General features: G+C 45.4%; 1 protein-coding gene across 1 annotated transcript in view; it reads left to right on the plus strand.

Moving 5' to 3' along the window:
• LOC115465935 overlaps positions 1-6228 on the plus strand; it is a 36994-nt gene extending 30766 nt beyond the window's left edge. Inside the window, exon 4 of the mRNA XM_030196821.1 lies at positions 5873-6228. The gene's annotated coding sequence lies outside the window, so the exon portion shown is untranslated. The remainder of the gene's footprint in view (positions 1-5872) is intronic.
• Positions 6229-12880: the final 6652 nt, after the last annotated feature.

The raw sequence follows: 12880 nt of genomic DNA on the forward strand, positions 1-12880 counted from the left end.
CAATTGCTTATTGCAGGATCCTCAGATTGTGGCGGGTTTCCTTCCGGTCTTGAAGGAGTACTTTGAGATCAATATGGACTCAGGGCCATCCTTGAGCACGGTATGGGATGCTTTTAAAGCGGTGGCACGAGGACATTTTATTAAGTGTGCTAGTCACAAAAACAGGACCCACAGAGAGCGCCTGCTGAAATGTATGGCGCAAATTGGAGACCTAGAAATAAAATACAGGGCATCTGGTCGGGTGGCAGACTACCGCAAGCTGCAAGATGTGAGATTGGAATTGACTGCGTTACATGAGGAGAGCTTGAAGTTTGTTCATGCACGATTGAAACAGGTGTACTATGAAGGGACTAACAAGCCAGGGAGGTTATTGGCTCGGAAATTAAGAAAGCTGAGAGCTGATAGACACATTGTGCGTGTGAAAGATGTGAATGGGAAAATGTTGTATAAATCTGCTCAAATTAGAGAGCGGTTTGCTCAGTTCTTTGAGTCTCTATACAGGGAGGATGCTGCCGTGCAGGTTGGGGGGATAGACCAATACTTAGCTGACAGAGGGCTGGCTGAGCTATCTGAAAAGCAGAAAAGAGAACTGGATGAGCCAGTGCAATTAAAAGAAGTGCTGCAGGTTATTAAGGCCTTGCCGACGGGCAAGGCGCCAGGCCTGGACGGCTTTACTAATGAGTTTTTCAAGAAGTTTGCGCGAGAACTGGCGCCTTGCTTGACATTGGTTATCAATTCGGTTAGAGACGGGCAGGCATTGCCAAGAACTATGTTAGATGCCTGGGTGGCGGTAATACCTAAGCCTCAGAAGGATGGCGCGGACTGTGCATCCTATCGTCCCATATCAATTTTGAACACGGATGTAAAAATCTTGGCTAAGGTGCTTGCTAATCGTTTAGGGGGGTTGTTGCCTACCTTGATCCACCCGGACCAGGTGGGATTCGTGCCGAAGAGACAGGCCATGGACAACGTGCGTCGAACCCTGGACTTGATGCACTGGGCTCGGTCGCGGGCCTGTCCGTTGGTCCTGTTGGGACTGGACGCGGAGAAGGCCTTCGATCGAGTCCACTGGGGGTTCCTGGATAGGGTGCTGCACAGATTTGGTATAGGGCCCTTGTTTAGATCTTGGATCCAATCACTTTACACTCAACCACAGGCGTGTGTTAGGGTCAACGGTGGGAACTCGGGTGCGTTTTTGCTGGGGAGGGGCACCCGACAGGGATGTCCGCTGTCTCCATTGCTATTTGCCTTGACAATGGAGCCACTGGCGGCAGCCATCCGAGAGAACGTGAACATATCCGGGGTTGAGGTGAGGGGGCAGGAATATAAAATCGCGTTATTTGCGGATGACGTGTTATTGTCTCTAACTAATCCGTTAACCTCATTGCCTAATCTATTAAAGGAAATAGAGGACTATTCGCGAGTCTCAGGATATAAGCTTAATGCCAATAAGTCAGAAGGTATGGCGGTGGGAGTGCCGTTAAGAGTGTCTGAAACGCTGCAAACGTCATTTGTTTTTAAGTGGTCAACCAGATCCATACAATATCTAGGGGTGCAGATTCCTGCGGTACAGTCGGAGTTATTTTCTGTTAACTACCCGGTACTACAGAAGGCGATTTACAGTGATTTGGATAGATGGGCTCATATGGGACTGTCTTGGCTGGGCCGGATAGCGGCGATCAAAATGAACATCCTACCTCGGCTAATGTACCTTTTTCAGGTCCTCCCCTTGAGGGTGCCCCGGTCTTATTTGTCTAGTTTGCAAGATCGCCTGTTGCGCTTTATATGGAATCAGAAGAGGCCCCGTCTGGCACGGGCTATCTTGTATCGGAGTAAAAATCAAGGCGGCCTCTCAGTGCCGAATTTGTGTTGGTACTACTGGGCTGCTCAGGCTAGGTCGGCGGTAGAGTGGTTCAGGGGGGAGGACCATAAGCTCTGGGTGCATTTGGAACAATCCATGGTGGGGTCCCGCAAACTGGGCAATTTAATGTGGCTACCCAATAAATATAGAGGGCGGGTTGAGCGGTTTCCTCCGACTGTGCAGGCCACTTTTTATTATTGGGATCGTATGTTTATTGAACGGCAACCACCTGTCTCGGGTCTGGCACCTATAGCTAACAACCCGTTGTTCGGACCGAGCATTGGGAACCCTGTCCTAGAGCGCTGGGCGGAAGCCGGATTGGACATGATGGGCCAGTTGCATGTAGGAGAAGACGTGATTTCCTTTGAAACCCTGAAGGAAGACTTTCGGTTGCGGCAAAGTGATTACTATGTGTATTTTCAACTGAGACATTTCTTGAAAGGGCATGATTATGTAGCTTGTCTTAAGAGGGAAACGCACCCAATGGAAGAAGTGTGTGTGCAATATCATAGTACAAGGGGTATGATCACCTTTCTATATGCGGCTTTGGTCGCCCACCAAAAGCCTTCACTGCTACATAGGAGAAGGTGGGAGCAGGAATTAGGTTTTACTTTAACGGAAGAAAAATGGTTACAGCTGGAAAGGGGGGCTATGCGTTCAGCGAGGTCAGTGTCCATGAAAGAGAATGCAATTAAAGTTTTCTTTCGCTGGTACCTCACTCCGGCGCGTTTGCACCATATGTTTGCGCAGGTTACCGAACAGTGTTGGAGGAAGTGTGGGGCTGTGGGTACAATGGGCCACATATGGTGGACATGTCCTAAGGCAAAAGCGTACTGGAAGGCGGTGCAGGCGCGCCTTCAAAAATGGGTTGGTAGACCTGTACGGTGGCATCCACTAATATTTATATTGGGTCAGCGACCAGAAGGTCTCAGAGAACATGAATGGCTTCTGACAAGGGGAGCCTTACAGACAGCAAGAGTGAATCTGGCTCAGAGTTGGAAGTCGCCTTTGGTGCCACCACTGATACGCTGGCTTACCAAATTGCGATATGTGTGTGAGATGGAGAGATTGACTGCAGTTAAATCTAAGGTCTTGCCTAAGTGGGAGAGAATATGGCTACCATTCCTGAATGCCAAGTAGGGGGAACGTCACTGGACCGACTATAGGTGGGAGTATTACAGTATGGTATGGGGGGAGGGAGGGGGGGGCGGGGGGTTACGGGGGGGGGGTTAGGTCGGGAGGGAGTAGTTTCTGTATAAACATGAAAAAGTTGAAGTTACTTGAGGATCTCAGTTAGAATTGATACGAATTGAGATCACTGTTTATTTCTGTATCAATATTACCGTTACAATTTGGAAATGTTATCAGATGTTTATATTTTGTCCTGTATCTAAATCAGTACAATAAAGACTTCTAAAAATTAAAAAAAAAAAACTAAACATCCCCTTTGGGCCAGCTGATTATATTTGAATCCTAGTATTTTCAAAAGCCCAGCGCTCATACAACTTGTTAATGAACAGTTCACTTCCTGGTATAGATGGAATAAACACTTAGCTATACTGAAGCCTCAGTAGTGACTTTTTTTTCACACTGGGTACACAGCCTAGTGACTCACTTAGTTCTTCATTGTCTCCTTTTGTATGGCTAACACTGAAAATTTATCACTTTAATAATTGCTCATCTGTAGTATTTCCATTCATTCCTTGGTGCCTCTGGGGAGAGCAGCTCAGACATTGGAGTCTTTTGGGAAGAAGATTTTTCAGAATGCTATATTTACAGCCCACATAAGTTCTCACAGTGTGATGAAGTTTCCTGATACACACACTCTGGAGAGGGCCAATGAACTCCATTTTTGGTGAGCCTGCCATGAGTGGGAAAGCGCGGGGTACAAATGTAACAAAACAAAAAACATATATATATATATCCAACCAATATATATCCTCCTGATATATATTTTTGATACCATATTGAGAGCATCTGCAATGATTATTGGCATCTGGAGACTCACTTGGCTTCAAGCTTTAGACCTAAATTATGATGTGCAAGAAAAGCTTGCAGACATACTGTGCCATAGAAATATTTTCTTCAGAGTTAAGTTGCAAGAAGCTGCTATCTTGATCAAGCAGCATAATGACACTCTTAAAACCGTCTCCATTCTCACTTCCAACCCAACCTCCTCTTCTAGAAGATGGAATGGAGAGCAAAGGGGATCCTACAGCTTCCAAAGGTATCCTTATCCCTCTTGTTCATCTCAAGCATAACAGGGTTCTCGCTCTCATTCCAGACAGCAGAGGGCCCAAAAGCCTCAGCCAGCTCTGCAGCCAAAGCTGGGGCAGGATTTTGATTGCCTCCACATGAACATAGCCTAACAGGCTGGAGTCTGTCATCAGTAAATGCAGAGTTTCTAATTAGCTAGCAGACCATTTCTTTCACTCGCACCCAGACACGTTTGACTCCTAAGGGTCACAACACAGCTCATGTCAGAGTTTTGGCAGCATTGGAAGCCCATTTGACATTAGCCTCCATGGAGGAGATTTGCAGAGCTGCAATGTGAACGTTTTCTCATACAGTCGCAGCCCACTGCTGTTTGGAAAAGCACTCCCAACACGGCAGTAGGTTTGGCCCATCAGTTCCTCAGAATATCTATGTGGATTAGCATCCCAACTGCAGCCCAAGGAGGCACATTTCTTTCAGTGCCAGGCTGCCTTCTGAAAAAAAAGGTAATAAAATATTAGAAAGGGGTTGCTGCCACCAAAAACAGTTTTGGCCTCATCCTGTAGCAGCACCATTAGTTCTGTTTTTGCCTGTTTTTGTGTTAAAGGCAACCTGGAGCTAGGGAATCCCATATTGAGAATTTGCTGTTCTGCTTGTCCTTTGAGAAAACCAAACTACTTACATGTAGAAGATGTTCTTCTGGGACAGCACGATGCAAGTCCTTGCATACCCTCCCACTTCATGGAGTTGTATTCTATAATAAGCTTCAAGAATGAACTGAAGTGGTCACATGTGACAGAAAAAGGTTAAGGGCCTTCTCAAAAGCTTCTAGAAACTAAGCTAAAATGGGGAGGGGGAGTGAAAGTAATGATTTTGGATTTAGCTTACATCTTTTTCAATCCCACACCAAGCTCCATGGGTGACATCACCTATGTTGTGAGGATTTGTATCCTTCTGTCCACAAAGAACACCTCCTACAGTTACAGAAGTATCTGAACTGGGTTGGTCCAGTGGCTCAGGTGGTACGTACAGTCCACATCCATCTAAAGGTCCTGTGGCTCAGTCCCTCCATTGGGTCTGCCAGTGCTTGGGTCAGCTGAGTCTAGGGCTGCTGCACAGGCAGCATTTCCCCCTTCCCCAAAGGGAAAGAGTCATGGTTATTGCTTAATGGTGACACCTAATAGCTGGATTCAGGACCCTTGACTGGAGGAAAAGTCTATGAAAATTATTAGCCAGATAGACTTGGGAGAGATTGCTCATCCTTGGAAATAAGCTATGAGAAGTAGATCTACTTTTTTTGGTCTGCTGGGTATTTGTGACATAGTATGCTAGGCTCGATGATCTTGGTCTGACTCAGCATGGCTCTTCGTATGACAGCAATGTTCTATGACCAGACCAAAGGGAGGATATAAAGTAGTGTAAAATCCCAGTTGTGAATAAAGGCTTATGTAACCAGATGTCTGTCCTTGACAGAGCTGGAAATATTTTAAAAAGAAAAGAAAGAAAACAAGAGGAAACTTCTAGATCACATATCAGACTGTGAGTGATAAACTCATGTATGAATGATATATGTGCCAAGTTCATTCACCAGTTCTAAGCCTGGAGTCAGTCTTGGTTTTTTTTTTTTCTTTCTCCCTATCAGTTGAATTCCCTGAAATTCTTACTACACATGGCAACAAGAAACCTATTAAAATAATCCTTAAGAGCAAAAAGCGTTAAGACAGAAGTTGCTGGTGGGTGAGGCAGATGAAGTCCTAGCAGCATTTCTCTAACGCTTGTGTCTATCTTGTTTCACAGGTTGACAGATCCTTCAGTCTTCAAGGCAGGAGAGTTTTGGGAGAATGAAGCATTCCCTTGGATTCCAGTGTGTGCAGATCTTTCCTCTGTGCCTGTTTTCTTGGAGTTTGTAGGGATAATTTTGTTGTGTACACACATTGATGGCACCCGTTGATCAAACAAATATAAACATGTTCACCTTGATTGATTTTAGCAGCATATATCTGCTACTCTTTTAAGAATTGCATCTGCTGTTATGATATGTAATATATATTTTTTAAAAGGTATGGTTAGTGATCCCATTTGGGTAAATTATTGTAGAAGAGGTATTATGAAGTATTCAGTAACTTACTATAGAGCACCAATGAACCAGTTAACACTAAGGCCCAGATGCACAAAACTTTAACGACCCTTTAACGACCCTCTAATGAGGAAAATTTGAAACGTAGCATTCAGTGACTTAGCCAGACCTGACATTTTGGGTGGGCCCAGAGCTAATATGGGTGGGCACTGTGTATAAAAGTATGAGTAGTGTTTCTTGGAATACTACAAAATAATGCTTGAGAATGCAGTTGATGATGGATTTCTAAGTAGTGTACCCAACAGCTGCACTGCAGTGCCCACCTCCACCCAGAAACCCACCTACATTAAATTTAAAACTTTTTAAATTTTTACCCGGCACTGCAGACCATCCCCACACAAAAAAACTTGCCATCTGTTTTAAAAATGTAACCTGAACACTATTAAAATTTATTGTTGGTGGGTTTCTGGGTGGGGGTGGGCTGTTCACTGCCTAGGACAAAGGTGTATTTAATGATTAAATATACTTTTCTTTGCCCTAGGCAGTGAAGAGTTCACCCTCCACCCAGAAGCCCACCACCAGCCAGCATTCATTTTGATTACACTCCGTTCATGTTAAAATTTAAAAATAACATAGTAACGTAACATAGTAACATACATAGTAGATGACGGCAGAAAAAGACCTGCACGGTCCATCCAGTCTGCCCAAGAAGATAAATTCCTATGTGCTACTTTTTTATTTGTACTGTCCTCTTCAGGGCACAGACTGTATAAGTCTGGCCAGCCCTATCCCCGCCTCCCAACCACCAACCCCGCCTCCCACCACCAGCTCTGGCACAGACTGTATAAGTCTGCCCAGCACTATCCCCGCCGCCCAACCACCAGCCCCGGCACATTTATTTTACCTTGGTAGCTGCTTGCATATGGTGCAGAGCACTGTGCTACACTCCATGTGTGCACATGCTGGCTCCTGTGCTTGTTGTGGGGCCGCGGGGGGGGGGGGGGGGAAATCGATCAATAACAAAAGGCTGATCATAACTTGATCCAGCGAGGACACCCATGATCCGGCACAGTGGAGGAGCCGCAATACAGCTGGCAGCCTTTCCTATGCGGCACTGCGAAGAGCAACGAGGCAGAGAATCTTACCAAACCGGACGGGAGTTAGGCAGCCTGAAGCCTTTCCTATGCGGCACTGCAGGGAGGAACAAGGCAGAGCAGCTTACAAAGCGGAAATTGGCAAGGGAGTAGCAGCGCTTAATGGCGTACTGAGACTTCCGCATTCAGGACCCGACCCGCACCGCACTAAAAAAAAAAGAACATTTCAGGAAGGTAGGAGGAAGAGGACCGTCTGGGTGAGCTGCCGGCTGCCTAAAAGCAGATGGGACTTGGTGGCCGAGCTGCGGAAGAAAGACTATGCACTTCGGTGCATAAACTGGGTGGGCCTGAGGCGAGATTGGCCCACCCGTAGCTACGCCCCTGGTAGCATGCATTAAAGGCCATTTTCCGACGACGCTAGCAGCTAACGAAAACGGAATGCAAACAAGAAACTACCATTGAAATGTGGACAATTTGGAATGCACTAACCATACCGACGATTGCAACGAATCATTTTCCGAGAGAAATTTAACGTCAGCTCAGACTTGTCGTTAAGGCCTGAGCTGTTATCTCCCCGCTTCCCCCTGCACTATGAAAATCCAAGCTGGCATATTTAAAAACAAAAGTGAGATAAAAAAAAAGACACTTAGCTCCCCGCGTCCCTCTGCATAAAATAGATAACTAACATCAGAGGAGGACGGGCCCAGGAAGAACAGAGAGAGACGTCGGAGGAGGCTGCAGTGATCGCCAATCAGCTGTTCCATCCCATGCAGCGCCTTCACACAGAGGTGAGAGGTGCTGCGCGGGTCGGTAAAGCAGAGGGGGGGGAGTGACGGCGATGAGCTCAGGGGGCGGGGCACGGGAGCAGAGGATGCCGGGAGGCTGAGCTATGGGAGAAGGAGTACAGAGAGAGACAGGAAGGGAGGGGGACCGGGGCTGCTAAACTTTTTAGTTTTCTTTTAATGTTTTATTTTATACGAGCGGAAGCGGGGAGCAGCGGCGACCTCGGGGGGGGGGGGGCAAGGCCATCCATACTGGACGCTTCTGACGAGCGCCTTTGCCCCCTCCCGATCCTTTTTTGATTTTGTGTTCATTTTTTATTTTATGCAGAGGGAAGCGGGGAGCCACTGTTTGGTTTTTTTTTGTTGTTGTTGCTGTTTTGGACGTTTGTGGCATGCGCAGAGCAGCCAGCATAACGCTTGGCTGCTCTGCGCATGCTTTAGGGGCCGATTACCGACGGGGATTACGAATCTTTGACACATTGTACTTTTCAGTACTGCACCAAACATGTGCGACTTCTTTTTTTGCTTCATGCTTCGTTTTTTCAAATTCGTTAAGGACTTTAACGTTTTAGATTTTTTAACGTATGGTTGATGCATCTGGGCCTAAATGTCATGGCAGTATTGACTAGTTCAGCTCGCTTTTTTGTGAATTGGATCCGCTTCTGGCGAAAGGTTGTAAAGACCACCTGTTCCACCTCTTCAGAATCTGTAAATTTATCTCTGAGTCAGGGATGTATTCCTGTGTCTGTTAAACAGAAAATAGTGAAACTACTTTTTAAGAAAAAAAGATTAATGATAGATTAGGTGCATTGATGTTGACCAGTATCAAACCTGCATTTTTAGGAAAGTTCATGGGAAAGGTTTGTGCCTGAAAGATGAAGGGGTTTTGTTTCTCCTCCAGTTTCGATTTAGGAAAGGGCATGACACAGACTCTGTTTTAATGTCTTGAGTGAGGTGCAGATGAAGATCAGGACTCTTGGTTTTCCTGGACCTGCCTTCCTTTTGATAGAGTGGATCATGCCTTACTGCCTACTAGTTTGGCTGAAATGGGATTTTTGGGGCGTGGTTTTGGCAGTGATTGAATTGTGGAATGGGAGTCGTTCTGCTCCTCCTTTGATAAGTTGTGGTTTCCTTCAGTTGTCAGTACTATTACTGTTCTTTTTATTCATGTGTGTTTAAATGCAGACCATTAGATGACAAAGCAATTTACAATTCATTACCCCATTTTTGTGGATGATATGCAGCTGATTGATTATACATTTGGATCAATCAGCGGATTGTCTAGTTTGCAAGTGTGCCGGTCTGGGTTCCCTGGTGGATTTGGTTGGAGTTTCCTGGGCTTAAGTAAAACCTGGATAAATGTAAAGTGATGTGGGTTAGTTAATGCAATAGACCTTTTATCTGTTAAAACAAAGATTGGGGGAAGGGGTCTTGAGCCCAAAGGTGGAGCAGACAGGCGTTTAGGAGGTACCCCTAGAGAAACAAGTCAGCCCAGTTGTTTGTGTATGTAATGCTAACCTTCATTTTTTATGCTAGATATGTCAAATGTTTACAAGAGAAGGAGTTAGTGATGATGGTCCATTCCTTAATAACTAGGTTGGGATACTACAATAGTTTGTAATGTAACCTTCCTAAGGCTCAGTTGTGTTTTTAGTGGATTTAGAATACCTCTGCTAAAATGTTAACTGGTACTAAGTCATGGTATCATGGGACTCCCGTGTTATGTTTTATACTGGTTACTTATTGAGTTTAGGGTCCATTTTAAGATGATGTGCCTGGTATCCAAAATATTGTATCATAATGGTCCACATTATTTACTGTTCTTGCTAATACCTTATGCAGTAAAGTCTCAATTATCCAACGTAAGCGGGATTGACCCGTTGTCGGATAAGTGAAAAGTCAGATAATACAGAAAACAATGGTAACCCCCTCAGGGCATAAAGAAAGGCATAGAGTTTCCGATTTTCAAGAATTGTTTAACAATTAAAAGTAGGGCCCAGGGTTCAAAACTAATTGTGTCAGGTGCAAAACGTCCCTCTGTGCCACTCCGAAAAACAGAAAGAGAAGCCGCACACTTCTTAACTGCAATGCAGTGATGTCACCAGAGGTCTATTGGATATGCTGGATGGTCAGATCAGCGAAGGTTGGATAATTGAGACTACTGTGTACCAAAAAGGCAGTGGCACTCTTTTCAAGCACTGTTGGTCACAATGCAGTATACTAGAGACCATGCTTTTGCTGTTTAAGTCCTGTAGAGCTTCAACAGGATAAGGATTTATTAATATTTCATAAGGAAGCAGAGAGACAGTAATTTAAAGAGGTGTTTAAAAGAGACTGGTGTGGGAACTCTATTGGTAAAAAGAATGGGGCTGATATTGAGCTAGTGGGATCCCTATTCTAAGTTGACCATTGGCACTTAATATATATATTCAGCAATTCTAACAATATAAATAGGAATACTGAATATACATGATAAGTGGTGGCTGGTGACCATACTGGCAATATCTGCTGAGGCCTGCTGGTCCCATGGCTCATGACATGATTCCACAGGCTTTAACTAAATGGCTAACTTAAACAATTTTATTGAAATTTTATAACTTGCACATAAAAGAGAACAGATGTACAGCAGCATATATCATTTTATCCCTGGAGTGGAGGAGTAGCCTAGTGGTTAGTGCAGTGGACTTTGATCCTGGGGAACCGAGTTTGATTCCCACTGCAGCTCCTTGTGACTCTGGGCAAGTCACTTAACCCTCCATTGCCCCTGGTACAAAATAAGTACCTGAATTTATGTAACGCTTTGAACGTAGTTGCAAAAACCTCAGAAAGGCGGTATATCAAGTTCCATTTCCCTTTCCCTCCTCTCAAAGACTCCTCATTCCTAGGGTTACCATTTTGTGTCCTCTGAAAAAGAGGACACATGCCACGCCCCCTACCCCGCCCCCGCCACGCCTCATACCCCGCCACGCCACGCCTCATACCCCGCCCCCGCCACGCCCCCTTCGGGTCCTCGTTCCGCCCCTCTATTCCCCGCCCCCCGTCACATGGTTCCCCCCCTCACTTACTATCTAGCCCTGGTGGTCTAGTAGGGTCTTCTCTTCGGGGCAGGAAAGAGCCCCCTCTTTCCTGCCCGGAGCGCTGCCTGTCCTTGCCTGCTGCATCCTCCTCGGTCTGGCTGGAGATTCAAAATGGCCACCGAGAGTTGAAGTGGCCTCGCGAGAGTTCAACTCTCGGCGGCCATTTTGAATCCCCAGCCAGACCGAGGAGGATGATAGACAGGGGAGGCAGCGCTCCAGGCAGGAAAGAGGGGGCTCTTTCCTGCCTCGAAGACGTCACTAGACCACCAGGGAACATGGTAAGGAAGGGGAGGGGACGGGAGTAGGGTTACCACGGCGCCGATCGCCCGCCCACACGCACGCGCCTGCCCGCACCCGCGCCGACGTTTGTCCAGAAATCCGGACAAACGTGGGTGCAGGCAAAATCCGCCGGACGCCCCGGACATGCCCTCAAAAAGAGGACATGTCCGGGGAAATCCGGACGAATGGTAACCCTACTCATTCCCTTCCTCTCCAAGTTTTCCCCCCATCGAAGAATTACATTCTAAGAAGGCCTTGGTTCTTGTGGCCTCCTGAGACAGTCTTAATCCCTTCCCCACCTCACACAGGAAGGTATCTAAGTGCAGCCACTAATGTGTCTCAAGCCAGGGCAATTATAATGTATCTCGTAAGGTGTTTAAAATTAAACTTCTCCCAAGTGGGGTCAAATGTTGTAAATAAGAATTCCAGACTAGCAGAAAGTGTCTTTTACATTTAGGGGTACACCATGCTTCTTTTGCCTCCTAGGTAATCAGCAAATGCAGGTGGTTTGTCCATTTCAGTAATTGGGAGACATTACTGCTGTCCAAAATTGCAAGACACATTGACAGGCAAGGAGACTCATTTTATGAAACAAAAGTGTTCTCCCTTTATGCTTCCCTCAAAAGGAACCAGAACGTCCTTATCCATTTACTGGCTGAATATCACTGCTGAACAGAATTTCCAGTGTCACCTCTGCCCTCTCCTAAACTAAATTAGCCTCTTATCTGTATTAAAATCTGGCTGTTTAGCAATTTAAACAACCCGGTTTTCTCCAGATAATTTAAATAAAATCTACAGATAGATTTGTGTGCTTGTCACCCATCAGCAAAGGCATACCTCCCTTTCAAGACTGGCCGGCCTGCTGGTAACAGCAGGAGACGGTGATGGGAAATGAAGTTTTATTTTCATGGTAGAAATTAAGCTGTTATGATGTAATTGTAAAATGGGGAGCTAGTTTTGTGTTTTAGAGGATTTTGATGACTGCCTTTTTAACTTGACTCTGGCATTTACAATAGGGGATAAAATTAAGTATTAATAAACATTCTAGAGCACACGGCATCTCTTCTGGCATGCATTAAGTTATGATGGATAACCTAAGAATGTCACTTCCTCCTGCTGCAGTCATTTTTTGTAAACATCCTATCACTGTATCTCCATACAAGCACTGTACACACTGTGAATCCAGCTTCCTTTCTTTTCACCACTCCCCTACTATTATCTGCCCTCTGTCTCAATAGTAAGGCTCAGGTCAGTGGGTGGTTTAAGCTAGCACCTGATAACAAAGCTGAACCTATTTATTTATGTACTTATTCATTAATTAATACTTGCTATACCGCCTTTGCCAATGAGCAGTTCAAAGTGATGTACAATACTCCAAAAAACAGTATCAAAGTAAAGAAAGGAACTACAATAGTGGATAGGAAAGAACAAAGGAAACCTTGCACACATGACAACATTAACTGGAATTACAACGACAGAAAGGATGGAAGAGAGAA

This window comes from Microcaecilia unicolor, chromosome 3 (assembly GCF_901765095.1).
Source record: "Microcaecilia unicolor chromosome 3, aMicUni1.1, whole genome shotgun sequence".
Classification (NCBI taxonomy): domain Eukaryota; kingdom Metazoa; phylum Chordata; class Amphibia; order Gymnophiona; family Siphonopidae; genus Microcaecilia; species Microcaecilia unicolor.